The sequence below is a fragment of the Momordica charantia genome (assembly GCF_013281855.1).
Source record: "Momordica charantia cultivar OHB3-1 chromosome 10 unlocalized genomic scaffold, Mcharantia_2.0 BLBB01000010.1, whole genome shotgun sequence".
Taxonomy (NCBI): domain Eukaryota; kingdom Viridiplantae; phylum Streptophyta; class Magnoliopsida; order Cucurbitales; family Cucurbitaceae; genus Momordica; species Momordica charantia.
In genome coordinates, this window is record NW_028275158.1 from 19,366,154 (window position 1) to 19,384,118 (window position 17,965).

Sequence of the window (17,965 nt, forward strand, 5' to 3'; positions counted from 1 at the left end):
AAAGTCTCATCGGCCAGGCCAGTAAAGAAGTAGCACATGGCCGAGTCATCGGAGCAGTGCACGACCTTGAGCTGCTCCTCTTGGAAGCGGGCCACGTACTCTCTTAGAGTCTGTCTTCCTTCTGTCGAATGGTGGCGAGATGAGTAGCTGTCTTCCTGTCATAGTGCCGAGAAGAGAATGGGGTGATGAATTCTTTCCTCAGCTGGCTATAGGTCGAGATCGACCTCGCTGACAACCTTCTATACCAGAGTCGAGCACTCCCTGTGAGAGCGATCTGGAATGCTAGGTACTTGATGGCGTTAGACGCTGCCTGAAAGTTTATGAGGCCTTCGAAGACCTCAACACATCTAGGGCTTCATCGCAGGTGTTTTGAACTTCGGAGGAATTGGGCCCTCCAAGATGTCTAAGGTGAATGGTGATTCACCCATCTCGCCATCATCGAATGGATTTTCTTTCTTCTCGCACTTCGCCTTGAGTACTTCAACTTGCTCGTCGAACCTGTTCTTCATCATGTCGAACTCTTCCCTCTTTATTACGGCCTCCGACGTCAACAGTTTGTACTTTGACTAGGCCTTGAGGTTGTAATTAGAGTATTTGTGAGAGCAGGATGGATAGATCCTTGGACCCCGTGAGGCATTCCTCTTCTTTTCAACGAGGCGCTTTCTGAGATCGTGGTCTCTTAAGCTATAATCGACCCCCCCCATTGTCGGCAATGGGCTCATAGTCGTCGGGGTGGAGGGGCGGTTCTTAGTCATCTCCATCATCTGGCAGGTCATCTGTTCCGCCCGAGACCTTGGACTGGGACCCAGTTCAGTTCGCTCTCATCATTTCATTGTATGTTTCCTCCATGGTGCGTACTCGGTTGTGCATGTCATCTAGTTCCAGCTGGAGATTTCCCGTATGCTATGTGAATGTGTTTTTTATAGTATACCCAGTAATAGAAGGTCTTTGGGACCATTTGACTCCACGTGTTGAGAGAATTATTCTGCTATGCGTATTGAGATTACTCTATGCTAGTAGACCAGAATTATTCTACTGTGTGTATTGAGATTACTCTATGCCAATAGACCAGAATAGAATATAGATACATGTGTGGTGTTGAGTTTTATCTATCTATTTGATGTTTGAAAGAAGAATGTTTTATATGTTTTAGAATGTGTTTTATAGCAGGTTGAGAAGTTTGCGTAACTCGGTCGCAGGGGACGCAGGGGACGCAGGGGAATGCCGAGGCGATAAGGGCCAAATTCAGATTTTGAATCCTGGTCCGAATCCTGGACTTGGGAGCGTTGTCTTTTCAGTTTGCCTAGAAAGAAAATTATTGTTACAAGTTTGCTTTTGAGAAGTTTACTGGGTTTTATGAAATGTATAATGTTGCTCTAGTTTTACTCGAGTTTTATGGAATTTAAATGAGAAAGTTTATGACTTTCAGTTTTATGAAGTTTGTTTTAAGAACTGAATTTTCAGTTGTTCATGAAAGAAGTTTTACGAGATTATTTTACTATTAACCTACCACTCACTGAGCTTCCCAGCTCACTGTTTATGTTTTTTTTCCTCCCAGGCTGTACCTGAGTATCTGAGTTTCTGAGATTCAAGAAGAATTTAGTTCAGCTTCTGCCACCTAGAGTAGTTCAAGGATTTGCATATCACTTTGTACATACATGTAGTTGTTGTAAAGCTGTAATTACCCTTTTGCATGAGAAGAGAATGTATAGAATGGATGTAAGATTGGTTGTTCTGTAAAGATTATTATTCTTATCGTGCATGCATTCAGAGTTTGTTTAGTCAAAGTTCAGGTCAAAGGTAAGAAGAAGTTGACCATTGACTTCGTGGTTAGTCGGGGGTCTGTGGTCGACGCGACTCGTTCTAGGACTAGTAGGTGTTTTGGGACGAGTCGTGTCACGGGTTCGAGCTGATCGAACTCGAACACTTTTTACGAAATGACAGCTTAATTCTTTGGAGAGAATGGTTAAGTCCTCCATGTCGGAGAGCTTCCGAGGTAGACCTCTGCAAGATGCTCCTTCGGGTTTTTTCCCAATAGCGTATCACTGTCCTCCACGTGGAGGTCAGGTTTTCTTCCCCCAAACACACTCACACGTCCATAATAATATCCAAATCTTTTAAGTAAATAATCACTCACAAATCCTACAAACGAGGTGAATTTAGATTGTAGACTGCTCCAATTTTTTTTCAAAAATAATAACCACCCAAGTTTCAATACACACTTAATTTCCATTTAAATCTACAATACTCTAATTAAATCAGCATCTTCTTCTCTCTCATCTTCTCCTTACAAGTGGGACTCACATTCTCTCACATAATTGGCCCAATTTCCCAACAACTCTTTTTTTCCTTATTTAATTAAACACAACCAATTCTCTCTCCTCCACAACTACACTACTCATCATCTCTCCCTCCTCATTTCAAATCAACCAAACTCATAACTCATTAATACATAATTCACATAAATGAGAAACCCTCAATGTCTCCATCTATTCCAGGAGACTTCCTTACCTTAAAACAAACAAGTTTAATTACCACTTCCTAATCTTCAAAGAAACAGGTTTAATTACCACTTTTCATTAACTATTGTTGTTGGCTCCTCAATTCTGGCTTCAAAATCACAATCAACTTCTTCCTCTTCCCCTCTGTTTCGGTTTCAATCGGCCAAGGAACCCAATTTCTTTCGTTTCCTTTCTTTTCTTTTTTTTTTTACGAAAAACTGAAATTTCTCTCCGTTTTTTTTTAATTTTCCTTTTCATCTCAAAATTACGAAAATATTCTTACATTATTATTATAAGAAATAAGAAATAAATATTTTTATGTGAGACTCACACATCTAGAAGCAATATTTATTCAACATATTTTATTTTCTCTCCCCTAATCTAATGGTATACATTCTCTCCCCCTATTTATTACTCTTATATATTATATTTATTTTCTTTTTCTTTTTATTTCTTATTTACCCACTACCAAAAATGGAAGGGGTAATTTTGATTTGGACAAGAAAATACAGTCAAAGAAAAAGGAAAAAAAAAAGGAATTGAATAGATAATCAATGAGATATACCTACCCACAAGACTTCATAAAACTTCAAATATCTGCTCCTGGGAGTAAAATTTATTCTACTAACATATATATTAATTGTCATTCCCCATCTTTTTTTTTTCAAACATATTGGAGAAGAAGATTCGAACTCATAATCTCTTGATTTGAAATATATGTTAATTATTACGGCTTGCTTTATCCCCATTTTTCTTTTGTATGGGAAGTAGGCGAAAAGTTTTGCCAAATAAAGATAAATTTATTTCATATGTTAATGTTTTACAATATAACTATTTAAAACAATTAAGTAAATGTAATTTAATCAATGAAAGAGAAATGTCAAACGAACGTGAACTGTACCCAGAAACCTATTTATCGTAGGGTTCCTCCCCATAATCTCAAAGGAAAATTAATACTAATATAAAACCTCCTTTAATAATATACAGTTGGTATTACTCACTAACTGGTGACATCTCATCGCTGGCAATACGACGTGCGCTTCGCTACGCGCTGTGTGGAGCCTACTTCTCGAGACCAAGGGGCTTAACCAAACAAGGGAAAATGGGAAGAATGACCAAAATAAATAACGCATTTTAAAAATGATCAAACATATTAAATATTGCATAAATGATTAAGAGACGTTTTTTTCTAATTATAAATAAATATTTTAGACTAATAACCTCGATAACAAATTAGATATACATGCTTAAGAGACCAATAATAACGATCTATTCTCCCCCTCTCTCATTTAATGCATTTGTTTTTATAGGTACTATATATTGCTATGGTTTCACTTCTCCAACAAAATATTATACAAAAGAAAAAAGGTATATGTACGAGTAGACACATTAAATGTACATTTATGAGAGAGTGAATTATTGGTGGAAAAATCTCCTGCATTTAAGTTTTTCTTTTCTTTTAATATTTAATAATTAGCTAGTATTTCAATGTAGATAAAACTTGAGGAGGATTTGTGGGATTGAATAAATGAAGTGTTGGATGCCAGCCTCATCATCGAGCTCAAAGCACAAAGGTCAATCTAAGTTCAATATGGGCTCGATTCAAGTCTGGCCTAAGGTCAATGTTTGACCAGTCCGATCCAGTTCATCCATCCATAAATTTCATTAGATATGGATCTGTTTTTTTAAATTGGGTTGGTCCATGGCCGATGCATTTGCGCAACATATGGATCGGTCCATTGGACTGGTCGAAAAGTCTGATCCAATATAGTCCAATATCATTATATATTGTAATATATATTCATATATTAATTATTAATATATAATTAATTAGTATTTAGGGGTTTTCTGATTGTTCTGATTCGTCTAAAAAAATTTATTAATATAGTAATACAATTTATTTCTTTAAAAATAAAAATAAATTAAGTTGTAAAAATATGATATAATAAAATTTATTTATAACTTTTTAGAAAAAAAAACATAGTACAAATATAAAATAAAACCACAAATTTTAAAACTCAAGAACATATTTTGAATAAATATAAAAAAATTATTCTATGGGTTAATTCAAGTCCGATCCAAAGGGCTGATCCAAGCCCGATCCAACTTTGGCCAATTGATTTAGACCCATGGATTGGGCTATAAACCTAGGTTTTAGTGGTTGGGCCGTCCAAACCCAGCTCAAATATGCTGGAAGCCCGTAGGTTTTGGACTCGGACCAAGCTGAGTCTTTGCTTCTTTGGGCCGACTCAATGATGAGGGTGAGTTTGGATGAAATGATTGACTTTCAAATTAATGATAATAGCTACCACTATCACCTAACTAATTTAAATCGCTGCATACTAGAGTCTAAATTATTACACATTTTTTAAAACTATAAGAACAAATGAGTACATAATAAAGTTTAGAAATTAAATCACCAATTTAAGGAAAATACAGTGACCAAATTTGTTTTTCTTAGATTCTATGAATGAATTTGATATCAAACTCTTTGCTTTTGATATTTTTTCTATATTACTATCTATTTTCTCATTTAGATATTGTTTATGTTCTTTTGCATTTTAATATTCATTGTCACGAAACTATATATTTGTATTTTATAATACCTCGTCACACTAAATTCTTAATTCTTAATTAAATTTCTCACATAAAAAGTTAACAAGGTTAGATGGAATGTCGACAAGTCCCGTGCCTAGCTACTATTAGTTTTATATTTCTTTTTTTTAAATCATAATTAAAAAAATGAGAGAAAATCGTAGTTTTTTTTGCATGTTTTTGTAGTTTTGTAGTTTTTTTAGTACAACGACAATTTTTGTAGTTTTTTGCATATAACAAATTAATTATGATAAAAATCACAAATTTATACATATTACACATCATTTTTTGGTCACTAAGTTATACAAAATATAATTAAAATGAGTGAAGATACTTTATTAAATTACTCTATTTGTTTCCACTTAATTTGTTAAAAGATTTTTAGATAATTTTTTTTTGTATCTTTTAAAATTAAAAAAAAAACAATTGAAATCAAATGTGATATAAACTCTATTTTTTATTTAATGAAAAATAATCTAAGGTAAAATCGTCATATTTTGCAAACTTTTATTAAAATATATATATACTAGTTTATTTTAGTGGATAAAAGCACCAAACCAATTGATAATTATGAGAGATTAGATAAAAAACACTATTTTATGAATTTGTATACTTAATAATTAACACAAGTGTGCTCTTTTGGCAAAAATAAAATATTACTATTTTTTTTAACAACCATAAAGTTTATTTTTATCAAAATTTTGAGAAAGCCAAACACCTATTTTAAGAGAGAAAAATCAAAAGACCAATACAAAAATAGACATACTCTTCTGTATAAATATGTACAATTGCTTAAAAAAAATAAATTACAAAGTTTAGTTTTAAAAAAACGTTAGTTACAAGTTTCATTTAATTTGTTTTTAATATGCATTAGGATTTTCATGATGGCCAGTTGGCCATCTACCTTAGGAATTAGTAATTCCTATGTGTTTTCTAACACCAAATGTGGTAGGGTCAGGCGATTGATCCGTGAGATCAGTTGAGACACGCCTAAGCTGGTCCGGAGACTCATGGATATCAAAAATAATAATAAAAAATATATCTTAGGATTTCTTTTTTTATGCCTAAAAAGAGGTCAATAATCTATTAAATACTTTTTAAAACGTTAACTTTAGAATTTATTTTAATAGGTCCTACAATTTTTTATTTGTGGTTAATAATCTGTTAAATATTTTTTAAAAAATTCACATTCACACCATTGAAATTTATCATCGATAAAATCATTCCCTTTCAATCCCACTCAATTGAAGGATACTAATGCTAATATTTGCATCTCTTGTGGGGCTAAAATTTCAAATCTTGTAAAAGTTTGAGTACCTCCAAAAGTGGGATGAGTTTTGGTTATTAATTGATTTAGAGTGTGTTTGATTCAAAATCAATTTAGATTTATTTTTGAAGTATGACTTGTAGGGTTTTTTTTTAATAATGCTTTATTACAATTTATTTTTAAATAATGTTTGTTTAAATAAAATTAAATAAAAATATGTTTTTTCAAAACTATTCAAAAAGTAATGCTTTTGAAATTATTCTACCGTCGACTATGTCATCATGAGCACTTGGTGCTTTCTTGGCGCCACCTATGATTTTTTTAAAATATCAATAGATGGTCATTTGTGGTTGTCTCTTCAAGTGACAACTAGTCAGATGTTGATTTTTAGATAAATAAAATAAAATTTTATGTTGTATTCAATGTTATGTAATAGTTTTAAAAAAATAACTCTTAATCGTGTGGTGGATGCAATGCTTACCTTATATCGTATCCAACCTGGAATTGAGTCGTGGTTTATGCATTTTTTTCTTTTTTTAACAATTAATAATATATATATATAAAAGAAAGAAACAATTCACTACGAGAAACGGAGCTTTCAACGACAAACTTTTAGAGACATATTAACAACAATGTCACTAAAAATATGCTTTCAGCGACATTGTCAACATATGATGTCGCTGAATCTTATTTTCAGCGATGTGTTGAAATATATGTCGCTGAAAGTAATTTTCAGGGACACAGGCTTTGTCGCTGAAACTGTTTGCAGTGACGCCCTCAACCGTATGTCGCTGAAAGTCTATTTTCAGCGACACGTTAACAAACTGTCGCTGAAAGTAACGACGTCAATTGACGGCGTCGCTGAAAACAGTTTCAGCGACACATAAGTTGGATTTGTCGCTGAAAATGTAATTTTATCCCAAATGAAAACCACTTCGGGATTTTACAAATCATTTTCAGCGACGCCGTCAACAGAATATCGCTGAAAGTGCATTTTCAGCGACGCTGTTAGGTAAATGTCGCTGAAAACGAACTTTCAGCGATGCCGTCAATTGACGGCGTCGCTGAAGAGATTTTCAGCGACACATAAGTTGTATGTCTCGCTGAAAATCTCTGATTTTTATCCCAAATCAGATTGCGATTTCACAAACTCTCGCCGCCAACGCAATTTTTTCTCCCATTCGTCGCCGCGTCGCCGATTTCAGCACCTCCCCTCTCCGTTCATCTCCTCCGGTTGCCGGTATCGAGGTGTGGTGGTTGTCGTCGCCCATAGTCGCCGGATTCGAGTGGGTAGCGTCAGATTCTAGTGGGTAGTCGCGGATTCGAGTGGCCGTTCGTCTCCTCCGGTTGCCGGTATCGAGGTGTGGTGGTTGCCGTCGCCCATAGTCGCCGTGATTCGAGTGGGTAGCGTCGGATTCGAGTGGATAGTTGCGGATTCGAGTGGGTATTGTTTAATCTCTCCCTTTAAGTTGTATTTTCACTTTGGATGGTTTAGGATTTGATTTTGGAATGGGTTAAATGTGGGTTGTTTAGATTTATGAATCCTATTTTTAATAGAAATTTATGTGGGGTATTTTGATTTGGTATTTTCACTTTTGGATGGTTTAGGATTTGATTTTGGAATGGGTTAAAATTTGGGGTGTTTTAATCTCTCCTTGAATTTTCACTTTTGGATGGTTTAGGATTTGATTTTGAAATGAGTTAAAATGTGGGTTGTTTAGATTTATGAATCCTATTTTAAATAGAAATTTATGTGGTAGATGAGTATTTAAGTAGATGATACTTTATAATAGATATTGGACTTGATGTGATTTGAAGTGTTGTGACTATCTTGTAGTTATGGTAGTCAAGACTTATGTTATATCGATATGAATTTGTTAGTATTTTCACATGTTAGGAGCATTTGAGTTGCTCATGATGTAATAGAAGTGTAGCTACATATTTGATGCATGTACTTATTATGATATACTGGTTTTGACGTAGCTTGGTGTTGTGGCTATCCTGCAGTTATGATAGTCATAGTTTATATTATGTCTAATATAGGTTTATGGTAGTCATAGCATATATTATGTCTAATATAAGTTTGTTAGTAAATTAAGTGTTAGGAGCATTTGAGTTGCTCATGATGTTAATAGAAGTGTAGCTACATATTTGATGCATGTACACTTATGAAATACTGGTTTTGACGTAGCTAAGTGTTGTGGCTATTCTGCAGTTATGGTAGTCATAGCTTATATTTTATGTCTAATATAGGTTTATGATGTTAATAGAAACATAACAACGATTGTTTGATGCATATACTTATAAATATTAGTTTTGATGTAGTTGAAATGTCGTGATGATCTTGCAGTTATGGTAGTCATCACTTGTGTTGTATATATATACAAATAAGTTTATTAGTATTTTATGAAGTTATGAGCATTTTCGGTTGTTTATAGTGTTGATATAACATGTTTATTTCTCTTCTAATGTTGCAATTTTGTTTGTTTTAGAAATGTTTTAATAGTTGTTTGGATTATAAATATGATTTTGGAGTTCTAATAATTACTTTTTGTTGATTGGTTTAGTGTTTTTTCACTACGTTTTTCATTATTTAGTAAGTTGGTGTGGATATATATATATATAATATATATATATGTTGGTTTAGTAGGTCAAAAAACTTTTTGATTATATTTTCATGTTAAATAAGTTGTGTTGTTAATTTTTTATAGGATACTATTGTTTATGCAAAGGTCTGCACAATGATACTTCACGAACCAAGCTCGAACCCGGTCCCCGGCTCGACCTGAACACAAGAGTGGACCTACACAAGAGGGTAAACACTCCGACGCTCAAGTCAGTATAAGTCAGACTCCGTATTTAGTTCGAGGTGAGATTCGATACCTGAGCGTGAAATGAGGCCCTCTATTTATAGGTGGCGGACCCGACAGTACTCACGACCGGCGGTTACATGTTCTTTTCTCATGTCGGACCTGTCGGGTTCCGAGCAGATCGAACTCGAGTTAGGTCAAACTTTGGCATGAGAACTTAGCCTTTTTCCAATGGGTGACCCCGAGCTCCTCGGCAGGTTCGAGGTGGACCTGGGATTCTCTAATCCTTGGACACCAGTAAGTGTCATCCACGTGTCCAAGGTATTTTTACCCCCAAACATTGGCCCCCTCTCTGTCAGGCTCGATCTCGACCTAGCAGAGAAGTTGATCCGATTCGATTTTGAACACGTGGCGACTTTTAATTAGCAAAGAGAATATGACCGTTGTGGAAGATGTTACAATCTGCCAGGCTGTCGGAACACTCAAGTGTCCCGTCGTTACGAATTTCGAAGTGATCCTGGCCACTCGTTCATTACACGTGTACGACGTAGAGGATTTTCCGATTAACTATAAATAGTTCTGAGACTTCAGGTCAAACCTTACGTTCCCTAAATTTCTGGAGTTCGATCTGAAACCAGCTCGAACCCTTTGTAGGCCAGTCACTTTTCCTTGTTTTAATCTTGTTTTCAAATATGGTGGTTTTCTTATCTTCCCCTTCCAGTAGTGATAGCCTAGGTAGCGCAGGTCGGACTATAAGCAGTTCGCCCCCCAAACCAAGTGATTCTAGGGAGGACTTAGCTCTTAGGTTAGAGTCCGAGCTGGAAGAGATAGAGAACTTTAGGTTTTCGAACGATGGGGAGGATAGTGACACTTCCACCTCCGGCCAGGGTTTAAAATACCCTTCGAAAATTCCCAAGCACTATCTCGGACCCCTCCGTAGGGGGTTCAAAATTCCAAATGACATTCTCCTTAGAATTCTGGAAGAAGGGGAAAGAACTGACAATCCTCCAGAGGGATGGGTCACTCTTTACTTAAAAATGTTTGAGTACGGCCTCAGACTTCCCCTTCACCCTTTTGTCCAGGAGTTCCTCAACCGAACTGGACTGGCTTCTGCTCAAGTGGCCCCCAATGGATGGGGTGTCATTTTTGCGTTGGGCATCCTTTTCTGGTTGCGAGCTCGGGACGTGGACGAGGCCGAGCTGCTGAGTGTTGAGCAGCTTCTTGAAGCCAAAATGATAGCTAAAAAGCCAGGTCGGTACTATATGTGTGCAAGGAAAAGCGCAGGTGGTATAGTCAATGGGTCGACCTCCATCAAAGGATAGGTAGGGAAGTGGTTCTTTGCCTCTGGGGAATGGCTGGCAAAGGACGAGTCAGGTCATACCTTCTTTGACGTTCCCACGAGGTTTGGGAACTTAGGTATGGAGTCATCCTTGCTTCTTTTATTATGTAGTTCTAATCCTTTCAATTTTTTGCCTCACATCTAACCCGAACCTTAGTTTACTTTGTGCAGTATCAATCAAACCGATTCCCGAGCTCACTCAAGCCACCTTCAACACCCTCAAGTACTACAAGGATCACTTCCCAAGGGGCCGGAAGATCAGAACCTTGGTGACTGACAAGCTACTCTTAAAGTCTGGGTTGTTAGACTACAACCCCTTGGTGCGTCCGGTTGAAGCTTCGAGACCGAACTCCGAACTTGGTAAGTCGAGCTCGACCTTCCTTCTACTTATATTTCATTGTTATTTCTGACATCTTGCTTTAACTGCCTTGCAGCAATGGTGTGGGGGATTCACCAGTAGTGTGAAACGTAAGTCTAAGGGTCGTGCTCACGCCCTCAAGGCTGTTCAAAACACGGAGCCAACGACCTTTGTTGTGGCGCAGCTAGCGGTTCTAGACAAGGCTGGGCCGTTTTCCCAAGTTCCAACTCCGGTGATCGAGTTGGACTCTACTGGGGAGCACTCCAGAGAGAAGCGCTCAAGGAATGAGTCTGAGGCGCTGGACGTGTCACCTCTGCGCGAGGTGAGGGAAGAGTCTCCTTTGAAGAGGAGAAGGAAGAAGAAGAAAACCACCTCCTCCTCGGAGGTTGGAACTCGTGGGCCCCTGCCCACTAGTCATGTCGGCTTGGTGGACGACCACGAAGCTCAGATGGGGGGGGACGTCCGACTGAAGATGCGGTTAAGAATGGAGCCGTCAAGCTCTGGGTGAAGGACCATGTGTCTCGCATCTCGGCTGCATGCTTGGACCGTTGTCTCAGGAGAGCGTCCAAGTTTGTAAGCGATCCAGGGTCCGTGCTGCAAAGGACCATTGACCACGCTGTCGAGGTAAGATCTACTCCTACACTGTTTTATTTTCCCAACTTGTGGCTTGGTCTGACCTGTGTTTGCTTTTTGTGCTTTGCAGGCGTTCACTGCTTCCATCCATTCAGCAATCATGATAAAGGCCGAATTGGATGGAAGGGAGGCCTTGGTAGAGAAGGAGAAGGAGAACTCCTCTGCTGCCTTAGAGGCTGCCACCACAATGAAGGGCGAGCTGCTGAAGGCTCGCTCCGAAGTGGATATCCTGAGGGCCGAGGTGGAAGCTAAGGCCGAACTGCTGAAGAGGGAGGACGAGAGGCATAAGGCCCACCTTCGAGCTGCCCATGCAATCACTAAGGGGCTGGAGAAGGAGAAGTTTCAACTCCTAAAAGAAAAGGATGACATACTCCAGGCCCTCGAGGTGAAGGACGCTGCGATAGGGCGTCTTAGTTGAGCTCAAGGTGGAGAAGGAATGCCTCGCCAACGGAGCTCTTCTAGAAGCAACCTTCAGGCAACACCCGGACTTCGATGGGTTTGTTAAGGATTTCAGCGATGCAGGCTTCAAATTTCTGATGAAAGGCATTGCTACTGACATGCCCCACCTTCAGATCGACCTCGTCGATCTGAAGAAGAGGTATGCTGAGAAGTGGGCCTCTGGGCCCAACGGCACTCCAGGCCCTGCATCCCTGGTAGACAAGTACGTCAGAGATCTAGACTCTGACTACTTTGATCTCGAGGAAGAAGACGTTCCTAGTCAAGAGCTAGTCGAGGTCGGCGCCACCCAAGAGGAGGTCCCTTCGCAGCAGGGCGAGTTCAAGGAGGCCAACCTTCTGGGTTCTCAATCCGAGCTGTCCTCCCACCTCCGAAGTAGCTGAAACCTGCATATTTTGTTTTTATGTTGTCTCTTTTTTTTTTTTTTGGTAAGTCTTTGGACAGAGCTGCAAGGTATACAAGTCTTGGCTCTTTCCTTTAATCAATGAAATCTTTATTCCTTCACTTTTGTGCCTCAAACTCTGTCTTGTTCTTTCATTGCTTTTTCCTTAAGCTTTTGAACTTGCTTTTGCAACTTTGAACTGGTACATGAATAATTTCACCTCGCACCTCTAACTCGTGTGTTTAAAGGATTGAGTGTGGGATGCACTCTTTTCACATCGCACCTTTCATTTAAGGTTTGAATTTAAGAGTTTCTCTCTGATCTTTTATATTTTTCCTCGAACTCGGAAGTTCAAAAGATAATTTTAAACAATTTTGAATTTTTCACATCGCACATTTAACTTGATCGTTCAAAGGATTGAATTTTGATTCGCATTGATTTTGACATCGCACCTCATCCCGTGGGTTTTGAGGATTGAATTTAATCATTTTTACACTTATAAATCGTAAGTCTTATAGGAGTCCGTGGCCCCCATTTAATTTCCGATCAAACTCTGAGTCACGAAATTAAATAACTCTGCTTATTAACAATTCAGTTTTCCCCCTTGAAAATTTTTACAAGTCCATTCTGGGACCATTTTGACATTTCAAGGGTAATAGCGCTTTAGGTGCTCCGCGTTCCATGGATGCGCGAGCACATTTCCTTCCAGATCGGCCAGCATGTACGTTCCAAGTCAGACTATGCCTTAAGCTCGAACGGTCCCTCCCAACTTGGGTCAAGGGTGCCCACATGACCCTGAATCCTTCTTAAGACCAAATATCCAACTTGAAAGCTTCGAGGTCGAACTCGGGTGTTGTAATGTCTGGCTATTCTGTTCTGATACTCTGTTAAGCGTAGCTGAGCCATTTTCCTTTTTTCTTCTAGTAGGTCGAGGTTGAGCTTCATTTGATACTTCCGTAGAACTCCAAAGGCTTCGGCCAGATTGGAAAGATACGACTTTGACTGCTTGCTCTTGACAAGCATGTCGTCCACATACACTTCCATATTCCGGCCGATCTGCTTGGCGAACATTTTGTTCACCATTCTTTGGTAGGTCGCCCCCGCATTTTTTAGGCCGAAGGCATAACTTGTAGCAGTACAAACTTTGGTCTGTTATGAATGCGGTATGATCTTGATCTGGGACATGCATTTTGATCTGGTTTATCCAGTGTAGGCATCCATGAAGGTGAGCAGCTCGTGCCCAGCCGTTGCGTCCACGAGCTGGTCGATCCTTGACAGTGGGAAGCAATCTTTTGGGCATGCCTTGTTTAAGTTTGTAAAATCTACACACATTCTCCCTCCCTTGTTGGATTTTTTAGCCAATACAACATTAGAGAGCCACTCGGGATACAAAATTTCTCTTATATATTCAGCTTTAATAGTTTGTTAACTTCCTCAACAATTACATCACTCCTCTCCTTATTTACAGGTCTTTCTTTTTTGCTTTATAGGTCGGAATGACGGGTCTATGTTGAGGCGATGCACCATGATCTTTGGGTCGATGCCCGGCATGTCCTTGTGAGACCATGCAAAGACATCCGAGTTGGACCTGAGGAAGTTGATCAGCTCCTGCCTAGCAGTTGCCCCCAGCTTGGTTTCTATGCTTACTTGTCTTTCAGGACTAAGCAAAGGAACAAGCTCGAGCTCCTCTGTTGGTGCTGAGAATTTCCTTTTACCTGGTTTTGGTAAGTCGGTCTTGGGCTTTGGCAACTCGTCCCAGCTAGTTGTTTTCATCCAGGGCGCATACTGATGACCCTTTGAGCACGGAGGCGTAGCACTCCCTTGAAGTTCTTTGTTTCTCCTCGAACCGTGCCCACTCCATTAGGAGTTGAGTACTTCAAAACTTGATGAAGTGTTGAGGGAACTGCCCGGAACGAATGGATAATGGGTCTTCCGAAGATGGCGTTGTAGGCCGACCTTCCGTCGATCACAACGAACTCGGCCATCTGGGTTACTTGCGTATCATTTTGCCCAATTGTAACCGCAAGTCGATATACCCTTCTAGAGAGACCGATTCTCCAGAGAATCCAACCAAGGGTGTTGGACTCTTCTTCAGCTGAGACCTGGTCCATCCCAAGGCCAGATATGTCGGAAGGGACGAGATGTTGGCAGACGCGCCTCCATCTACCAACACTCTTTGACCAGGACATGATCGATAAGGGGGGGCGATCACAAGTGCATCATTATAGGGCGAGTGATCCCCTCTAGATCGGCATCGCCGAAGCTAATGGAGCAAGTTGGTTTCTGCTCCCAGATGATGCATACCTCGCGCCTGGCCGCGAGCTAGCTCTTTCCTCTTATTTCCAGACTGGCCCCCACTAGGGCCCCCAAAAATAGTGTTGATGACCGCAGGTCGGTCATCTCGACGAGGTGGCATCCTTGAACGCTTCCTCTCTTCTTTCTTCTCCACCGAGTTAGACCTTGGTTTTCCAACAATTTTTTGAAGTAGCCATCCTGAATGAGGTATTCAATTTGGCGCTTCAATTCCCAGCAATTTGATGTATTATTATGTGATCGCGATGAAAACGACAATACTTATCCTTATTGCGCTTTTCTGAGTCTCCTTGGAGCTTTCCTGGTCACTTGAGGAGCTTTTTCCATCCCACTTTCCTCGATGTTTGTAAGTATCTCAGAGATAGGGATCGTGGTTGGAGTATAACGCTCATAAGGTCGGCTTCGATTAGGACCGATCTCCGACCTACGATACTCAGTTCGGCTCCCTGAAGAGGACGATCCCTTGTCCTTTGACTTGGAATCAACCTTCCTCTTCTCTTGGTTTAGCTTCTTCTGATCGATCTGTTTCTCAGGTCGACCAGTCTTGGTTCGGAGAAGCTCTTGTCCATCAATGACTTTCTTCGCCTTTTACAAAACTTCGGCGAAGTTTGCTGGAGCCTTCTCTTCGAGCTTCACAGTGAGGGTCTCATCAGCCAGGCCAGTGAGAAAGTAGCACATGGCTGAGTCATTGGAGCAGTGGGCGACCTTCAACTGCTCCTCCTGGAACCTTGACATATTCTCTCAGCATCTCTCCTTCTTTCTACCTGATAGTGGGGAGGTGGAGTCGCTGTCTTTCTGTCATAGTGTCGGGAAGAGAATTGACTGATGAACTCTTCCTCAGCTGGGAGTAGGTCGAGATCGACCTGGCTGACAGTCCTTCGATACCACAGGCGCGCGCTGCCGGTGAGCGCGATCTGGAAACACGGCACTTGATTGCATCTGTTGCCGCCTGAAAATCCATGAGGCCTTCGAAGACCTCAACATAGTCTTTTGGGTCCTTAGACCCGTCACATAAGGCTTCATGGTGGGGTTTTGAATTTTGAGGGATCGGAGCCTCCAGGATGTCCGAGGTCAATGGCGATTCTCCCAAGTCGCCATCATCAAACGGACTCTCTTTTTTTCTCACATTTAGCCTTCAAGGCTTCAACCTGAGCATCAAACTTGTTGTTTAGCTGGTCGAACTCCTCCCTTGTGATCACTCCCTCAGAGTTATAGGGTTATAGGAGGACTCGGCCTGCTGGTTTGAGTTCATGTGCGAGCAAGACGGAGATCGTCCCTTTCGGAGGGACGAGCTTCTCTTTCTGTTAAGGTGTTCGCGGAGATCGCCTCTCTGATGAGTATACTCTTCGTCCTCATCTCTTCCAGGGCGCTCTTCCTCGACTGGACCGAGGTGATGACTTCTGTGCTCGCGTACCTCGTCGCATGCCGTTTGGTCCTCAGATCGAGACCCAGCGCCTGCGGCTTGCACCATCTCGTTGTACATCTCTTCCATAGTGCACATCTGGTACGCATTGCCTCCATTTCTTTCTGGAGTACATCAAAATTCTCCCTTGTAGGAGCTAGGGCTGGTCCTCGAGTGGTTCTCTTTGAAGCCCCACCTCGGCCGTGATTGGCCTTGGATGGTTTTGGATGTGCTGGTGGCAGAACGGGCGTGGATGCGTGCCGACTGCGGAGAGACTCGGCCCCAGGCCTTCATGAACCTGTCCCTCTTCCACCTCTGCCCCGACCTCCCTCTGGTGGCCATCATTGGCAACCAGAGCTCTTCGGTCCACCGTGTTGGTTGAATTTTGCTGCTGGCTGAACCATTTTTCTTCGCGCTTTTAGATCGGGATGACTTAGATCGTCCTTTCCCACAGACGGCGCCAAATGTTTATGCAAAGGTCTGCACAACGATACTTCACGAACCAAGCTCGAACCCTGTCCCCGGCTTGACCTGAACACAAGAGTGGACCTGCACAAGAGGGTAAACACTCCAACGCTCAAGTCAGTATAGGTCAGACTCTGTATTAGTTCGAGGTGAGATTCGATACCTGAGCGTGAAATGAGACCCTCTATTTATAGGTGGCGGACCCGACAGTACTCACGACCGGCGGTTACATGTTCTTTTCTCATGTCGGACCTGTCGGGTTCCGAGCAGATCGAACCCGAGTCAGGTCGAACTTTGGCATGAGAACTTAGCTTTTTTCCAATGGGTGACCCCGCTCCTCGGCAGGTTCGAGGTGGACCTGGGATTCTCTAATCCTTGGACACCAGTAAGCATCCTCCACGTGTCCAAGGTATTTTACCCCCAAACAACTATATCATCAAAAGCGCGGCGGTACTGGATCATTCAGAAGAAGAACTTTGTGCACCAAACAACATGTTTTCTTTTGTTATATGTAAGAATCACCTATAAGACAAATTTTTTATTTGTAGCTAGAGTACTATTTTTTGTTATAATAGGATGTTACACATTTGGAGAATCTACCTTACGTATTTTTTAATATTAAAAAATACTTTTCAGCGACGTTTTATATATGTCGTTTTAAAGCACAGAAATTGAACAAAATTGAAGGGGGAATTGGAAAGAAAAGATGCCTATTTGTAATTGGTTTTCAGTGTCAGATGAAGATGTCGCTGAATGTATTTTCAGCGACAAACCAATATGTCGCTGAAACATATTTTCAACGACAGAACAATATGTCGCTAAAAGACATTTTCAGCGACAAAAGAGGATATCGTTGAAAATGTCATTCAGCGACATCCTAATCTGTTGCTGAAATGTCTTTCAGCGACAAAAAAAATACAAGTCGCTGAAAACACTTTTCAGTTACAAAAAGGATGTCGCTGAAAATTAGTTTTAGCAACAGATGACGATGTCGCTGAAACTTTAAACGTCGTATTATCTGTGACGTCCTTAGCGACGAACAAGGTCTCGTCGTTGAAACTTTTTACGACAAAATTGGGTTTTCAACGACATTTTCACGTGTTCTAAAACTTATTTTTCTAGTAGTGATTGATCTTCATCTCAAGGTCATGAAAGCAGGATGAGGGGTTGTCATCTCATTCACGACACTACAAACACCTGTATTGTATTTAGAACTACTGAATAATATTTCATATATAATAATTGTTTTTTCTACAAATCAACATTTGGTAGTCGTCCATCTTTGATTTTAAAAAAAAAATAATCATACTTGACGTCAAAAAACGCCTCGTCCAAGAGACGATCAAGTGCTGACAATGGGTTGGTCGTCTCTTTGTGGCAGAATAATTTCAAAAACATTATTTTTTGAATAAGTTTGAAAACAACACATTTTTTATTTAATTTT